This window comes from Talpa occidentalis, unplaced genomic scaffold, assembly GCF_014898055.3.
Source record: "Talpa occidentalis isolate TD23 unplaced genomic scaffold, MPIMG_talOcc4v2.1 talOcc4.15, whole genome shotgun sequence".
NCBI lineage: Eukaryota > Metazoa > Chordata > Mammalia > Eulipotyphla > Talpidae > Talpa > Talpa occidentalis.
Window position 1 is genome coordinate 85,380,237 of NW_023601543.1, and position 13,466 is coordinate 85,393,702.

At 46.1% G+C, this 13,466-nt stretch overlaps 1 protein-coding gene across 2 annotated transcripts in view; it reads left to right on the forward strand.

Annotated features, from left to right (window-relative positions):
* MID1 (midline 1) overlaps nucleotides 1–13,466 on the forward strand; it is a 338,728-nt gene that overhangs the window by 34,728 nt on the left and 290,534 nt on the right. Inside the window, exon 1 of one of the 2 annotated variants that reach the window (XM_054695858.1) lies at nucleotides 8,113–8,499. The exons of the other annotated variant lie outside the window; for it this stretch is intronic. The gene's annotated coding sequence lies outside the window, so the exon portion shown is untranslated. Of the gene's footprint in view, nucleotides 1–8,112; nucleotides 8,500–13,466 lie in introns of those variants that run through there. 2 annotated transcript variants of the gene reach the window in all.

The window sequence follows — 13,466 nt, forward strand, 5'->3', positions numbered from 1 at the left end:
TCGCCTTATTTTGTGGAGCATGCATTTCATCAAAGGTAACGTTAAAAGGCTAAAACGCTGCAAGCCTCTGCCGGTGGCACCGGTGGCGCATGCACCGCTGAGTGGAGAAGTCACCTTCTCTTGTGCCAAGGCTTGCAAAGACTCTACCACCGTGGGGAGGTGAGAAGACAACTCTGAACAAGGGTTTCTTTTATTTCCTAATCTTTTCTTCTTTGATTGTTAATAATCTGAAACTGATCTAGAAATTGAGAAATAATTTCAAGGCTAAAAATCGGGAGGGATGTGGAGTGGGTGGGGAATCCTTATTTCTGTCTTCTGTTTTGAGACTCAACACTCAACTAAAAGTAGGGTGTGACCCGCCTTCTCTCCAAGGTTGACGAGAGGACCCAAATTCCAATGCTGGGTCTGCGAGGGAAATGTGATCAACTTCTAGCATTTCTTCCTCTCTCAGTTCAAAAGCTATGAAGAAAACCAGGGGTGGCAGAAAGGAACTTTGCAGGGAATCAAACACCTAAGAATCCGTTTAAAAATAGAATCTCAAAAATAAACTCCGGACAGTTCATATACTACAGCAAATGTGGTGTTTGGGCACTTGGACATGAAATTGCGAAGGAAAGGTTTCTTAAGATAAGCATTTGTGTTTCAAATTTCCCCCACTTGGCTCTTTATGATAACAGCTTTCGTAAATAGCATAGCAGTTGAAACATTTATTATTGGAACAGAAATGCAATTACATGCAGATGTTGCCCTGTGATTCATGGCTTTGTGCTATGCACACATTCAAGCTGGAGGAAGAACACGCAGGTCATCAAGTGAATGCTCTCGGCCCAGCCCCTACCCCCTTGACGCGAGTTATCTCATCTCCCGCATGCGCCTTGCCGCCCCGTCCAGGCCTCGGTGGCCTTTTTTTGGCAACCTGTCTCATCGCGCAATTACTCAACTACCGTCGAGAATTTCTCTTCAGCCAATGTAAACGTTCTTTTACTTGAGCCAAACCTGGTTCTTTCTCCGATGTTCTTGTTCCAAAGCATAGAAACTGACCGCCACATTTAGGTTTTTTCAAGTTTCTCATTGTTTTCTTTTTATCAAGTTGGGGTTGTTTTTTGTCTCTGCAATGAATGATGCATGGGAATGTTAGCTGGTGATGAGAGCGCTCATGGAAATAAGTGGCTACGCTGTCAAGGGGGGTGGGAGGGTGGTCACAGCAGTCCTGGTGGCCATGGTGACCTCTGACTGGGGAAGGTGTTTGCATAGATTCTGAGGTCTTACGGGTTAGCAGTGAAGATGCCGATGTGTTTATTCCCTATGGCTGCCGGACAAATTGGTCCAAGTTTAGTGGCTTCAAACAGCCCCAGTTGTCATCTTACATTTCTTGGGGTCAGAAGGCCCATACAGGACTCATGGGATTAAAACCAAGATGTCAGCAGGGCCTCATTCCTTGTGGAGGTCCTCGGGGAGTGGCAACTCCAGTTTCCAGAGGCTCCCACATTCCTTGGATAATGGTCTCCACCCTCCATTCTCACAGCTAGCGAGAGCTAACCACGTCTGTCACATCACATCACTCTGACGCTGATTCTTCTGCCTCCCTCTTCTGCTTTACAGGGACCTTGATTACACTGGGCTCCCCGGGATCATGCAGGACCATCTTAATGCAGCCCATTAACAGCCTTGATTCCCCTGCAGGGTCGTGAATTCTCCATTTCCAATTGATGTCACATTCACCATCCTGGGGGTTCCAAGGTGCATATCTTTGGGGGCCACCATCCAGCCCCCCAACCCCAGAGAGTGGTTGAGGTAGGGGGAGGGGCACATGCAAAAGCCTGAGGTCTGAACGCAATGGTTGGCAGCCAAAGAGAAGGCAGTGCTCTGAGGGTAGCTGGGAGAGGCTGTCAGAGGCCAGATCATGGCACGTTCTGCGGGCAGCGGTAGGAAAACTGGAGATGGCATCCTGATTCTATAGGAGGGTGGCAGCAGGTGTGGGGCTTCAAGCAGTGGCATGACCTGAGATAGTTTTGAAAAGGTGGTTTTGGCCGCTCTTTGAAGAGTAGGCTATAGAGAAGGAAGGGGGCGGGAGCGAGAACAATCCAGAAGCAATTGCAATCATCTCATCTGAGGTGCTTAACCAGGCTCGCTGTTTTGCTGCAGGGAACATTTGACAATGTCTGAAGACACTTAGAGTTGCAATGATTTGGGGGTAAAAGGAGAAGGGTGCAACTGGCTTCCACTGGGAAGAGGCCAGAGACGCTGCCAGCCATCCCACAGTGCACAATGCAGCTCCCCACTGGCAGGATGAGAAACTGGTGTAGGCGCGGGGGGATGCTGGCTTGGTGGAGGGCGGGAAGCCATGGTAAGGGGCGATCAGAATCAGGATTTGGGGGCACATGGAGAAACACCCACGTGACTAGGCTTCAGTGTTCAGGGTTTTATCAAAGGAGGGAGAGGCTGGTTACTCACTGCAGACCAAACTGGGGAGGAAGGGGCTGGGAGGACTTGGCAAAGCGAAGGAGAGAGGGGGTGTGGGGTGCTGGGCTTTCCGGAGACCCCCAGAAGACACAGCACAGGCCTTCCATTGCATTCCTAGTTGCTTTGTATTCTTCCGGCTCCTAGTCTAGAATTTGAAACCCAAGGAACCCGGGCCGTTTCCTTCCCCATCGCCACTGGTCTGGTGGCACCGGGCAGCTGACTCACCCTCTCCCTGTCTCCACCTGCAGTCGCGTCTCATGAGGACGTTTACTTTGTGGAAGTCAGCTGGCGTGAGGAGCTGGGGAGACTGCCCTTGCTGTAGCCAGAAGTTCCGCTTCACACATGTGTGTGCCCTTCGTGGCATTGCTGTCATGCACTCTTGGGTTTTATTTCATTTTTCAACATTAATGCTTTGTACCTGGAGGCAATGTAATTGGTAAATAGTTGATACATTGAAAAGCTAAATTATATCTGGTGTTCATTTCCATGACGTTTCCAAAAATTGCATATTCCAAAGCTTCCTGAATATTTAATAAGGGGCTGGTGTTGTAACACGTCGGGCTAGTTCAATTTAGTCTCTTGCACCACCTAATCCCCCAGCCCGGGTGGGAAGGCGCTGTCAAAGCAACTTGCGTAGCAAAGCTGCCACCAAGGATCCCTTTTGTTTTCCCGGCATTTGTTGTCAATTTGAATACCTTGCCCCTCCTGGACACTGCTTATGAGGTAAAGAGCAAGGATCTGCAAAGCACAGCCCAGGGCCGGCTGCCCGGTTTTAGCCATAAAGTTTTATTGGAACACCACCACGCCCGTTCTTTCACATCTCGTCTTTGGCTGTTTGGGCCTCCACAGCGGAGTCGCGTGGCTGCACCAGAGGCTTATGGCAAAGCTGAAAATATTTACTGCTTGGCCCTTTGCAGAAAACACTTGCTGACTCCTGACTGACAGCACTTTGTGTTCTGGAAATTTCTGCTTTGGTTTCTGAATTGGCTCTGATTTCTTAGTTCTTAAAATGTTGATCCCCGACGAAGCCATACTCTGAGAATGCCGGTGTTTTCAGGGCTTCCGTGGTCAGCTCCACCATGCCAAAGGCTTTACAAGGAACAGTGCTAAGCCACCAGCACATATGCCACTTACAGACAAGCATTAGCTCAATAGAGTTTTTCGATCGTGTATTTTCTCGTCCCCTATTCATCACCATTGACCACAAGCTTCCTTTGTCAGTGTCATTCCCACTACTCTTCGAGGTCGTTTTGAATTATAATCCAGCCCTCTGAGGTGTTAGCTATCCGATTGGCACCGTCTGCAAGTTGAATCAACTTGTCTTTTATTTCATCACTTCAAGTAGCTGATGGAAATATTAAGAGGAACCTGCCTCAGGACATCCTTTTTAAATGTCCCTGTTTCCCTCCAGGTTCAGCTGGAGCCACTGGGAATCTCTGGGTCTACCTTTAAGCTCCTGCCCTGGTGGAAATTGCATCTAGTCGGTAATTTCCAAATTTAAAATGCCAACGATTGTGCCATAAGAGGTGTTGAATATGCCTCTTTGATTGATCCTTTCCTGCAGGCCAATGGTTTGCCACGTCTGTCACGACTTCATCCATCATGTCTCCTCATTCTCCTCTCCTTCTTTGAAGTCAAGTAGTGCCAGAGGGCTTGTTTGCCCATGAAAGGTGAACAGAAGTTGAGGTGTCCCTTACGGAGTGAAATTTTGAAAGGAGGGCGTGATTCACGAAGTCCCTGCTTCCTGTCTCAGCAACCATGGAAGTATGTGATGAAAGGAACCTTCGTCAGTCTGGGTTCCCGAGTGGCTGTGAATAGGAGAGTCCTCCCTGTCGATCTGTGTCAACATGCAGGAGGGGCTAGAAACACACCTTTGTTGTTTTATGTCTCTGAGATCTGGGGGTTGCTTGTTACCAGAGCATAACCTTACCCATCCTGCCTGATACAGCTATTAAGGCCCATAACATTTTTCTAGAAAGTTCCATTAAAGTTAGAGACCATTCTTTTTCTCTGTATATCCTTTTCTGCTTGTATCCTTCACAGACCTTTATCCAAAGTGTGTACCAATGAAGTCTTTGTTACCTAGAAGTGAATTAATCCTAGATCAGTTGATAGATAGGTGTCTCTCGTGTTTAGGGAATCTTCCTTATATTCTTCTACCACCTCTGGAATATGGAATTAATGGTCATGGTAACTCCTTGTGCATTCAGTTTCCCGAGGATCTTCAAGGTGCTTTTGAGTTGGACATTGCTCCTCCATTGTTGTCATGACAGATGTCAAGTTTTGCCTTTCCCTAGGTCTTATTTGGCTTAGCCTGAGCTCACCAAATTTAATCATGGTAAGGTCAGCCTCTGGCCAATGAGGGTAGCCTGCACCCACCGCAGTGACAGAATTTGCCTGGATGTGTGTCTGTGAATACTTCTATATTGATATGGAGCTTCAATTCAATATTCTGGAGTTAAGAGAAATTTTCAGAGCTGCTAGTTCCACACTCCATAATGCAGATGTATGCTGTCTTTCCTGTACATCATTAGTTGCAGGAGGAGGGGTCATGCCTAACTTTGCCATGGCTGTATTCCTACAAGCTAACAGGATGCCTGGCCCATAAGAAGCATCAATACATGTGGGGTGACTGGGAAAAAAATCTCGTTAGGTACTTTCAGTGATCTGTGAGATGGACAGCCATTTTTATTGCCGCTTTGGAGGTGAGGCTCAGAGACATTAAGTAACTTACCCAGGAGATGGAGCTGGAATGGAGGCATCTAATGCTAAGGCGTTTGCTCTTTCTCGGATTGTGGTATACCCAAGGTGTGGTAGAAATAGCAAGGTTCTGGAGTCTGATGGACGGAGCTTTGAATTATAGCTCAACTACTCATTAGTTATATGTCATTGGGAAGGTCTAAAATCTATCCCCTGATGTTTACTTTAAACCACAATGATATTTTCTCCCCTTCAAGTAGGTCTTGTGTTTTATTTCGTTTCCCATAAGTGCTATTTTTTGGCACGGTGTAATTATTCAGCTGTAAGTACTCTCTCGTCCGGGTCCTCTGTAGTTGGGTTTAATTCATGCCGCTTCAGCGACCCTGCTTTTCCCAAACCATTTCTTGAGGCATCCAAAATGGATTTAGCAGAGGTTATAGTCCCTCTTTGAAATATGCTACTTTGAGATCCAAATTTCATCTTGACCTTCCAATTCAATCATGATAGCCTAAGCGATTTTGGGTTTAAAACCTACATGATTGTTTGCTTAGAATTGTAAGAACAAATTTGGAGGCCAGCTTAAGGCACTTGAAGGTTTAGCCTACCCTGGAAAAAAAATGCATTCTTTGTCTTGCATCAACATGTTAATAAAGTCTAAAGTTCCTGCATAAACACAACTTGGTTCAGTGGGAATTATAAGAACTTAGAGGGTGCAGGGTCGTAAATGGACTATATTAGTGAAAGCCATTTACTTAACATGGCACAGTTGTATTTGAGATTAGTAAAAACCCCAGTAAGTAGAAAACACTAATATTCCTTCCAGTGGGGGAATCAAGATGAAACTTAACTTGGTTCCATGGAAGTATGTGTACTGTGAACAGGAAAAAAATGTGTACAATACTTGCAAAGTTATATTTTCATCATATTTTATTTATTTGTTTTATAAAGAACTTTCTCACAGTTAAGCTTATTCAGACATAGAATAGATTACCTTTTTTTTTTAAGATTTATTTATTGGGCCTCCCCGTGGCGCAGCGGTTGAGCGCTGGGTTGCGAAGCTGCCCGCAGCCTCTGCAGTGCCGGTTCGATCCCCGGCTGCTCCCCGGTCACCGGAGGAGGGTCCCACATGGCGCGCAGACCTCTCCTGCCGCCCGCTGCTCCCCTCAGCAGTGTACTTCGGTCCTTCTGCCTGCTCTGCTCCCAGCTCTGGCTCTGGTGAATTCTCTCACCCTCCCGCACTTCTGACTGTACCCAGTGCTTGTATAAATAAATAAACAAATAAATTTAAAAAAAAAAAAAGATTTATTTATTTATTCATACAAGCACTGGGAACAGTCAGAAGCACGGGAGGGTGAGAGAATTCACCAAAGCCAGAGCGGGGAACAACTGCTGAGGGGAGCAGCGGGCGGCAGGAGAGGTCTGCGCGCCATGTGGGACCGTCGCCGGTGGCCTGGGATCGAACCGGCGCTGCAGAGGCTGCGGGCAGCTTCGCAGCCCAGCGTTCAACCGCTGTGCCACCAGGGGAGGCCCTATTTTCATCATATTTTATAACCCAAATTTGTATTCAATAAAGATACACTTCCTAGCTCATTTTATGATCTTTCTGGAGTCATTTAAAGGCAGTCATCTTAGCCGTCAATTATGACTTTATAAAGAGTATTTTAATCAGTTTGTATATTGCATTTAAACTCTCTGGACATCTGATTATTAAAAATTATATTTGAACATGGAAAACTGCCATGTTAATGTTCTTCTGTCTCTTGCAATTTTTGGAAATTCTATTGAAGTTAAACTCCGGAAAAGCTGGGATTGTGAACTTGCCACAGAGTGACTTGGGACAAATCACTCTGAGGGTCAATCTTGTTATCATGAAAAGGAAAGAACAACACACTCCAGAGCCTCCTTGGGAGACGCAGAGCTGTGCCTGTACAGTCTTCGCCCGATGGACAATGGTGCTCAGACATGGGTTTCCTTCCCCGAGGTGCGGGCTTTGCCCCTTCCTGCCTGCAGCAGAAACTCTTGTGACTGGTGTGTGCTGGGGCGGGCTTAGGTGGTGTGTAAACATTCCCCTGCCTCCCCCTGCAGCCTTCCCCTGCAGAGAACTAAAGCACAGCACGAGCTAGTTTTACTAAGATTGTCATTACTAAGGAGCCTCAACCAGTTGCTCAAATGGAAACAAATGACTCAGTTGAAGACAGTTCTTAGCAATGACAAGTCTTGAGTCTCTGCTTCACATTAAGACTTCAGTGAAATTGGTTAGATCTTAAAAGAATCGTTACATTACTAGAAAGTGGGTAAATGTAGGGGAGGAGTCAATTAGGCAATTGTAGGCAATTGATACAAGTTACATAATTACCTTTGAAAACCCTGTTTTGAAGCTAGAATTAGACCCTCCTTGGAGTTCCTTTAAAGATGTGTTTGCTTATCTCCTAGGCCCAGGAAGTTGTTTAAATCTCTTTACGTGTAATTATGCAAATGCACAGGTCTTAGATTTCTTTCCTGAAACCATCAAAAACCACTTCAATGTGGGGCTTCGAGAAGGTTATTATGGGGAATAACTAGATGTCAGGCCGCCCATCAGAAACACACAGTAGCAATTACTGAGTTGTGAAGGAAGTAAGCGCAAAATGATCATATTGCATTGTCTGCGCTAGGCCTGAGAAAGTTGAATAACTATTAGTTATTATGCTCAAATAAGGCATTTGAGCCTTTGATGGAGGTTTCTTCACATTCTCTTCCCCTCACGTCTTCCGCTCACTTCTTTGAAAATAATTTCAAGACAAGTTACACTGGTTTGAAAAGATGAGAGTGAAATGATAATATCCTACCCTTTGGTTTTTCTCCCTGCAATGCTTTCAGATAATATAAGGTTGGTCACAGCCCAGGATATAAAATACTAGCTGTTGACTCACAGCTACACTAGAAGGGCCAATTTTACAGACTGCCGGGATAAAGATGATTTTAATTAAATCACACAAATCCCTTTGCACGGCAACCAAACCCCGCGCAGGCTGGCTGGCTGAGCCATTCTGGCATGTGTAGAGTTAACCAGGTTACCGGGATTCCTAGTTAACTTCTTTCACCAGGAATGCAACTCATGTTTACCTATATAAGGAAACCTGTTAGGCTGACCTGAGTTTGGCGGATTTTTGCGCTGAGAGGCGTGTAAGCACACAGCCCGGAGAGGGGAGTGATCCGAGCTGGACAGAGCAAGCTTCCTGAACGCCCCAGCCATTCAGCTGATCCGAGGCAGCCTGCTTGGAGGACCTTCAGGTTTGCCCTTCCAGCTCCCAGTTGAGGAACAAAAACCCGGTCCTGGGAAAAATGGGGAAGCCGGTGAGTCTTTCGATCTCTCTCTGCTTGCTTCTGCTCACTGGCACAGCTCCCCCTCTCACCCAGGAAGCAAAGGGAGAGGCTTTGCTCAGCCTCTCCCCCGGCTCCTTCCTGAACAAACACAGTGCTGCGCAGATACCTCCAGGCAACTTTTTCTGTCTGTTTTGTACCCCTGAGAATGCACAGAGGCAACGATTTTAGCACCTAAGACATTCGGGGTGTTCTTACTAGCCAGGAATGTCCCTGCCGTCCTGATGGGCAAGCTTCCTCATCTTTGTTGCACTCTAAAACTGGAAATGAACTTTGGGGTGCTTTGTGAGGAAGGCTGGGTCCCCAAGGAAGTAATAGTAGAGCGAAGTGGGGTTCTGAGAACCACAGGCAGTGTGATATTCTGCAGGAGTGCAGTTTGTCACGGAGAGGCAGTCTGGGGGAGTCATTTTTCATTCGTGCAGCAGCAAAGTCCTTGCATTCTGCACTTAGAATAAAGGACACCTTACCGGACACCGGGGGAAGAAAGAAACCGAGCTGGCTTCTTTGTTCTAACGATGTAAAGAAGCTCACTCTTGCATTTTGACAAGGAGCGTATGTCTATTTATATAGAAGAGAAGGACGAATAAAGGCTCTATGTGAAAGGCATTGTGGTCAGTGGCATTAAAATGGGGCTATATTCTGTCTACACAAAAATCACAATCTGAATGCAATTAAACATGGAAATGTGAAAGTATTTAACAGTCTTGCCGGGGAATTTTAGAGTACTTGGGAACAGCCAATTTTAAGAGCAACTGGAAAGAAAGAAAAAACTATCCCGACTGAATTCTGGAGCATAGGTAAAACTTTGGAAAAGAAGGTTGATTTGTGAATTGTATAGCTGTCAAGAGTGATTTGGAATCGGGTACAAATTTTTTTTTTTTTATGGCAAGGTGGCTTTCTTCATGGAGTTAGCTGGGAGAGTTGTTGGCATGATTCGACTGCTCATCTGTCAAAGAAATCTTGTCATTTCCTGTCTCGCATGTCTCTTAATCCCAAATTTGGGGAGCAGGATTCGGCTACTGATTGCAACAGGTGGTGTGCGCCACTCCTACTTTCGATGTCTCATATTAAGAAATTAATTTATTAAGTTCCTTTCAAGAAAACAATGAGTCCAAACAAGCAGGTTTGAGAGAATCACCACTTTTTAAAACATTGCCAGTCATTCCCCCCCCCCCCAGTGAAGCTGTCGATTAAACACAGGGCTCAGCAACTGCTTCTCCCTAAGACCGAGCTGTGGCTCGTGCCACAGGGCCCTTGACGGAGCCAGCCCGGCACTTCACAGTAACACAGTGGCAATGGAGCCGGCTCACCTCTGCGCCAGCGAGCCTCCAGCCAGTGCGTGTGCTACAGGACACCTCAGTAAACTCTCAGTCAACCAGCAGAAGCACCGAGGGCGCTAATGCGAGTGTTTCAGAGCTGGCGGTCTCTGCTGTCTCCACTGTCTCCGAGGGGCTGCTGGGAACAGGAGTCTTGAGTGGGGCTCAGTAGCCCGGGAGACACAAAACACTTTTAAAATACACGGTTGACACCAGATGTTTATACCGGATTTTCTCACCCGCCTGTGAGACAGCCCCCACCGCACCGCCCGGCAGGCCCGCCGATTCCCCGCGAGTTGATGTGTACACAGTTATTATGCACTAATTGCATCAACAGCCAAGGGACTATAGACCCAGAAAGACAGATACGTCTCCTGGGGTGGGGAGGGCTGGGGTAAGCGCTGAGTTTTGAATCTCTCGTGTTTAGAGTTCTCCTTGCAAAGGCGTGTGATTCATCGCGGGTGACTGGGCGTCCCGACTCCGGCATCTGCTTACCCCGGGCTGCACGGCCTCTCCTCTGGAGGCAGTGCTAGTGATGGTCCTAGTTAACACTTTGGCATGAGCAGAGTTCAAGGAGGATTCTGTTTTGAAAATTAAGGAGGTCAGTGTCCAAATGAACCCTTCGGTGAGAAACAGTTGGGGTGCTGTGTTGGTGCTGCGTGCTCGTGGGGAGGGCTTCACCCTGGGACAGCTTCCTTAGATCTGTGCGGTGGTAGTGATGTCCTGGCGAATGCAGAATGAAAAACTGGGGCACAAAACAAGAGAAAGGGGCTCCTCAGAGCCTTACCATGCTCATTTGCTAACACATGTGGGGACCCTGAGAAAGTGCAGCATGGGAAGTACGTTCTGTGGCAGGCATACGTGATGGCTGGCTTTTTGGCTGATCAGTCTAGGGAACAGTCTTCAACACAAAGCGTCCCGTGGCCGCGCCACAGAGCACTGGTAGATAATGCATGAATTGTAGACATGCCCAGATGTTGAGCCCTTTTGGCATCTGGGCCATCAAGCTGTGCCTGGGCTGGGTGTAGCCCCCCAGAGGTTTTCCAGGGACACCCCATGGTTTCCCCTGTTTGCCCCAGTTCATTGTACAGATAGATCAATTTCTATAGGGTCTTGATATGTAAAAGTTAGGAAGCTGCCTTTGACAATCTGGGTCCAGAATATAGATCAAGCAAATCAAAATTCTCCTGCTCCGTGCTGACATGAGCCTCGGAGCTCCAGGCAAAGAAAAATATACTCGTTTTTATCCTGTTTCCTGCTATGGTGGGGATAGCAAGACCGGCTGATGCCATCGGCTTGCCATTTTTATTCCATAAAGAATTTAAAGAGGTGTGTGTGTGTGTGTGTGTGTGTGTGTGTGTGTGTGTGTGTGTCGTTCTTCAAGATCTCCCGGTATGCTGATGGCAGAGGATCCTCATGGGATCCTTTCTAATATTTAGTTATTATTTCTACTTCCCTTTCTCAAATTGCTACCAGGGTTTTTTTGGCTGGATTCTCCTGCCACCAGTGTGGCCTAGTCCAGAGGCAATGACAAAAAAAGGACCTAGTTTCAAAAGTTATTTATTAAATGTAAATTCTTTCCTTGAATGCCACACCAAATTTGTACACAGCATTCCTCTCCCTGGTGAACTTTCTCTGGTTTCTCCTGCCTGCCATTTGACATCAATTACCTTTTCAAAAACATTCTGCATTATTAATTCCTATTACATTCATTCAGCAAATATTTATTGAGTGCCTTTTGAAGTTCTATGCTAAGTACTGTGGAGGAAAAGCGGGAATATAAGAGACAGATGAACTTAAACCAAATCTTCACACAAAACTGATTTCTGCAGAGAAATCTCACAACCCGATGGTTTGCAGCACATGCGGTATGATTCTACAAACTTCCATGATCACCCACTCTTTTGCTGATCACCCTCTGAGTCAGAACTTCCCAGCCGATGGCTTCAAAACAGGTAACACACAGGTCAGCACACTCATGCTTCTAGTGACCAGAGAATTTCCATGTCAGAACCTGTCAGGTGGATGCCAGTGAACTTGCTGTACCTACAGGAGAAAGGTTTGCCTTGCTTCCTGCAGAGCATCGATAAACACCAGGGGCTCTTTACATTTTATTGATGTAATTTTTAAGACCACCCTTTCTCGGGTTGTCTGGGGTTCCTTATCCATAGGAAAGGAGATATTTGTAGGGTGCTGGGGAACGCAAGAGCTTCCCTACTGGTCTTTAATCAATGCAGATTATGAAGGTGCAGGTTCTGGTGCCAATTCTCATGAAGTAGACACGTGCAGCTGCTGTCACCTCCAAGGTTGTGCGTGTCAGGCTTAGAATCAGGGGCTGGGAATGAATAACTGGTGTGTGCCGGTAGGATTTTCCAGGTATCTAGGGCATTGGCAAACCAATTTAAAATATATTTATATTTGAAGAAAGGTTAGCTAGCAAGGTGATAGACAGGACTAGACGTCTAGTTAAATGTAAAAATACATTTCCTTTTTTTAATTAATCCTTGCAGTCACATATAAGAGACTCTTCCGAGTGAGGCTTTCAGAGAAGTTGAGTTACTTTATGTAATATTACCAAGGGTTCAGTTAATTTTATTTTTTATTTAAAGGGAAAATAAAGATGGAGTGCTGTGCTTTGTGGAATAGAGCCTTCTCGGATCTGCTCGGTACTTAATGGCTAGATCTGCATAAGGAGCAGTTCTAGGTGGAAAAAAATAAAGAATGGTTCTGACTGTGTGTGCTCATCTGCTCACACTCTCTTGTGAGTTGGTCTTCACTTGTCTAAACTTGAGACAGAAGTGAAATTAAGCAGAACCTGCTCAATTTGACAGTTTGAGTTTTAACACGTGACAGAATTGGAATTTTGGTCAAGGAGCTGGAGCCAGGAAATGCTGCATTATTTATAGGTATTGTTCTGCAGCAGAGGCCTTGGTTATTTAAACCAAAATTACTCCCCCATTTCCCTCCTCCCCCCAACATCTAATTGTGCAGTTATTTAGATCTGCACTGACACACACATCATGTATTGCCTTGGGGGACAAAACAGTATATAAACTAGTAGAGAACAGATAACAAGTTTACTCGAACCAATATACTTGGCTTAGAGTTAAGAAACCGAGGACTAGCAGTATTCCCCAAATCTCTTCCCAGGAAGTAGATGGTGGGCTTGGCCAAGTCATCTTAAACTTCTCTGGGATTCAATTTCCTCATCTATCAATGGAGACATAAATATACGAATCACCGGGCAGTTATGAGTACTAAAAACAGTCGTGTCTGTGGATGTACCTGGCACAGTGCTGGGCGTGAGGCCAATCAGTAATTATTGGTGAGATCTGAAATGATTGGGAGTGGCTTAGGCATCTTCCGGTAAGCACTGAAGCGGGTGAAGAAGCAGAAGTAGGCATACGTGGGTGGCTTGTATGTAATATGTGTGGCTTGTGCTCCACCCCTCATGATTGAAAATGTGCTTGTCAGTGAAGCGTGATGTGCTCTCTAGTGTCTTACAGCAGGTCCTCTTTGCTGATTTGTATTTACCTGGCTGTCCCCTGTAAGATGTTGCATTTGAAACCCTTGTTCTAAAGTCTTCCTCCTTCCGTGGCAATCTGTGCTACCCCAAATGTAAGT